This window comes from Gavialis gangeticus, unplaced genomic scaffold, assembly GCF_001723915.1.
Source record: "Gavialis gangeticus isolate Ggan-Ray unplaced genomic scaffold, GavGan_comp1, whole genome shotgun sequence".
Classification (NCBI taxonomy): Eukaryota; Metazoa; Chordata; order Crocodylia; family Gavialidae; genus Gavialis; species Gavialis gangeticus.
Genome location: NW_017728995.1, coordinates 25,299,466 through 25,303,880, shown reverse-complemented (window position 1 = coordinate 25,303,880; position 4,415 = coordinate 25,299,466). Strand labels below are relative to the sequence as shown.

The window sequence follows — 4,415 nt, the reverse complement described above, 5'->3', positions numbered from 1 at the left end:
GCACCCACAGATAATTGGGGATTTTTATCTTTGATAGATTTTCAGTGTGTGTTCATTCTGGTACACAGTGGTTGTTTGGTTTCTCCTACATACTTTCCATCAGGGCACTTGGTGCACTGGATGAGATGCATTACATTTCTGGAGGTGCACCTGTAAGATCCAGGGATGGTGATGGTTCTGATCCAGGGATGGTGATGGCTCTGCACTGATGGGTGCAGTTATTGTGGAAGTGGTGATGTGTTGGCAGGTTTTGTATTTTTTGTCCTGGCACGGTCTGGATCCACTCGGTGTGTTTTAGGTCATAGGAAATTTGCTTCTGGTGATAGTGTTGGTGAGGTTTGGTGCTTGTTTGAAGGCTAGGATGTGTGGTTCTGGGAAGATCTCTTTAAGCATTGGGTCTTCTTCTAATATGGGCTGCAATTGTTTGAGGAGTCTCTGTATAGGTTCCAGGGAAGGATGGTATGTCATAACTAATAGGGTGCAAGTCGCGGGGATTTTCTTTTTGTACTGCGGCAGTTCTTCTTGTGGTATTTGGGTAGCTCTTAGAAAAGTATGATCTATCTCTCTAGAGCAGTGTCCTTATTGGGTGAAAGCCCTTTTGAGATTGGAGGTGTTCTCTTCAATGCAAATCTGGTGGCATTGGAGGGCTTGGCTGTATATTACAGCATTTTTGGTGTGTTTAGGATGATTGCTGGTTCTGTGTAGATACGTATGCTGCTCTGTGGGTTTCTTGAATATGGTGGTCTGTATTTTACCATTCTGGATATTGGTCACAGTATCTAAAAATGAAATGTTGGTGCTGGAGTATTCAAGAGAGAGTCTGATGGAGGCGTGATGGTTATTGAATTTGTGATGGAAATCAAATCAGAGACTGCAGGTTTTTGTCCAGATGTTGAAGATGTCATCTATCTATTTTAGGTATAGCAGGGGTTTGATGGTGTAGCTCTTGAGGAATTCTTCTTCCAGGTGGGCCATGAAAAGGTCGGCATATTATGGGGCCATTTTGATACCCATAGCTGGGCCCATGGCCTGGACAAAGTGTTGGTTACTGAAACTGAAGTTGTGTGTGAGGATGAAGTGTGCAATTTCAGTAATATCTTTAGGTCTGTACTCTGATTTGTAATTTTGCTCTTGTAGAGATACAAGGCAGAGTTGGTGCCATCCTGGTGTGGCATGTTGGTATACAAGCTGGTAATGTCCATGGTGGCTAGGAGGGTATTGCTGGGGAGATGGTCTATGTTTCTAAAGTTTTTGTAGAAAGTCTGTTGCATCTTGGACAAAACTCAGTCTTTGGGTGACAAGAGGTTTTAGGATGGATTTGATGAAACCTGATATTTCCTCAGTTGGGGTTTCATGTTTGGATATTATAGGTCTGCCTGGATTTCCTTTTTTGTGGATTTTAGGGAGCATGTAAAAAGTCCCTGGATTGGGTAGTGGGCGGGAGGGGGAAGTAAAGTTTTTTAGTTTTTCTTGTAGTTCAGATGGAAATGATGTGATAGTGGTTTTGAGTTTTAAGGTGAAAGGAGGAGTTGGATCTTTCCCTAGTTTTTCATAGTAGGTGGTGGCAGTTGTCTGTCGGCTTCTTTTATGTAGTCTTTATGTTTAAAGATAACTACATCTCTTCCTTTATCTGCTGGCTTTATTGCTGTTTGGTGGTTGGTATTTTGGAGTTGTTTGATCCACTGTATTTTGAGATGTTTTGCTCTACTGTAGCTCTGATCTCAGAAGCAAGTGATAATACAGTGGGATCAATTCCCACATTGTCCAGAAAGCTTTTTGTTTTCCTTTTAATTTAATCATGATTTGGTATTTCTCATCCACAGCTGGTCGAAATGGAGAGGGAGCTAGAGCAAGGTTTGCACAGAACAGATGCAAATGTGGTCTGAAGTGAGGCATGTACATTGTGAGTTGTTATCGATGGCATATGGGGATGACACATTAGGACAGATTGCCATTTAATGCAGCCAGAAGCCTGACCTTCAAATCATGCCGGATGGCCTTCCCTGATTATATTACAGTCTGTACGCACTCCCACCTGGTACAGTGGTATTGTTCCTGCTCACTTGGCATTGTGACAAACCCACCTGATCACAAATGCTCTTTAGAGATGCATTAAGACAGACAGCTGCTGCAGTGACCCACTCCCTTGAGGAAAGGTGCTCCTCTGTCTTGCAATGAGATCCCAATGTTGCATACATCTCTATGCTTGCTCACATCTATTATGCTAAAGCAGAATACCTCAACAGAGACAGCTATGGAGAAGAGGACTGTGAGAGATCAGTGGTCACATATAGCAATATGAACTATATAGCATTTATCATAAAGAGCACAATGTCACTCTGACATCTTATTCCCCTCACTTTCCTATTCAAAACAGTGAGGTAGACAACAGCATCCAGGACAGTCCAATACAAAAAGGGGAGGGAGGAGGGTTAAGGTGACACTGCTTTTCCTCTATACATAAAAATGCACTTTCCTCTTGCATTGCATAGCCATGTTCAGAGTTCAGGGATCTAGGGCCCTCTTTATCTCTTCCTGATATTCTAAAACTGGGAAATCTTTCACCCCCACTTGCCTGCAGGGAAATTAATATGTTTTGATGGTGAAATAAAACCTAATTTTTTCTCAATTCTCCTCCCCCTGGGAAGGACAGGCGAGTCTGTTTTGTGCCGAAGCCAGCAAATTCTCACGATGATTTTGCAAGGCTGTTGTGAAGTGTTTTCATTAACAGCTTGATCCAGTTCACATTAATATCAATAGAAAGACTCCCATTGACTTCAGTGGGAGCTGGCCCATGCCCTGGGCAGTCCTGAAAGCCAGTCATCAGCAGATTCTGATGTACTTTATAAATGGAGAAGACAAGGGAAACATTTTATGGATCAATTTTCTGGCACCCTGATAAATGCCCTTCTGCCTATGACAAGCAGGTCTTATATTGTCTCCCTGTCGGTCTTTACCTTTATCCATGAAGCTACTTACATTTCCTTTCATACTGCGTGGCTGGGGGGAATGACGAGAGGAAATTTAGCTTGGTAAACCCGATGTCAGGTGACTGTTTGTGCACACAGTCAGCAAACACCTGAAGCTGCAGGACTGCAAATTTCTCTTTTTCAAGGGGCTGCTTTGCTAAAACGGGGAGAGGAAGGTGTGGTGAGTTTACATGAGCTCCTTACCTTCCCAAATGCAGGTACCATACAGCAAATGCGGGTCAAAGGGAGAACCACCCCTTCAGAGCTGTTACATATGGAACTACATTTAGTCTATTTTATGGCTATCCTAATTGAAAGCTTGGAAGTGCCAGTTAAAAGTAATTTCCCAGGGACTGATTGTAATTCTCCATTTTCTCCTTCAAAAGTCAAGGGCCTGAGGTGGACCCTCCCTACTCAGTTCCAACAATGATCTTGCCCCGCTACTCAGTCTTTAACTGTGCTTAGTCCTCAACCTGTGCAGACATATTGCCAGGGATGACAGAGACAATGACAGGCTCTTTGCAACCCAAATAAGAATTGCCAAAAGACAGGAAAAAGATAGGTAGCAAATCACTTTTTACACTGCCATCTGTGCTTGGGGAACATTAGGAAAAGGGATTTCGGGACACGGCCTTGAACCTGGGGCCTCACCCTGCCTGGCATGGCTGCTCACCCTGGTCTGTCACATCCTCAGCCGAACATCGAGATAGACACAGGTGGTCAGAGCCCGCTATCTGGCCCCAGCCACCTGCCCACTCCCTACACGTGGAATAGCAGCCAGGGTCAGTTGGCCCTTTACCCCTTCCTATGTACACCCTACACTTGGAAGAGGAAGTGTCTGGACAACGGGGCTCGACCTTGTACCCAGACTGCCTTGTCCTCAGCTTGTGCCCCTACTGGCTCTCTGACAGATTTTCTAGCTACCAAGGACCCTGAGTTTGGCCTGACCCATTGGCTCCCTAACCTGACTCTGGTTTGATCTCCTGGATAACCGAGCTGGCTGGCCTCCAGACCCTGTGCTCTGCCTGATCCTGCATCTCTGACTTGGTTCCTTAGATGGATCTCCTGGCTCCCCTACACTTGGATTCTACATGCTCCCCTTGGATCTTGATTGCTTCTTCAGACCCTGAGTGACACTCAGACCTGACTCCCCATGAACAAGCATGACAGGGATGGGCAGAAGAACAGGGGCAGTGCCATCGCTGAATATTAGACGTTGCACAGGATGATGGCCTCCCCATGACTGCATCTTTAGCATATATGTAAGACTGGCACCAAGGGCTCTTCTGAGCTTCTGTACAAATTCAAAGGTTGCAGCCAAAGATAGGAATCCAAGGTATCTTACCCCATCTTTTGTCAAGAAAACGGCTATGGTATAAATGAGAAAACTAATAAGAAAGGTGGTCCATAAAGAAAGGGGTAACATATTTAACATAGTAAGGACAC

At 44.6% G+C, this 4,415-nt stretch overlaps 1 long non-coding RNA gene across 1 annotated transcript in view; it reads left to right on the top strand.

Annotated features, from left to right (window-relative positions):
- Window positions 1–212: 212 nt before the first annotated feature.
- LOC109287825 overlaps window positions 213–4,415 on the top strand; it is a 16,019-nt gene continuing 11,816 nt past the window's right edge. Inside the window, exons 1-2 of the long non-coding RNA XR_002094968.1 lie at window positions 213–325; window positions 3,140–3,145. This is a non-coding gene — a long non-coding RNA (uncharacterized LOC109287825). The remainder of the gene's footprint in view (window positions 326–3,139; window positions 3,146–4,415) is intronic.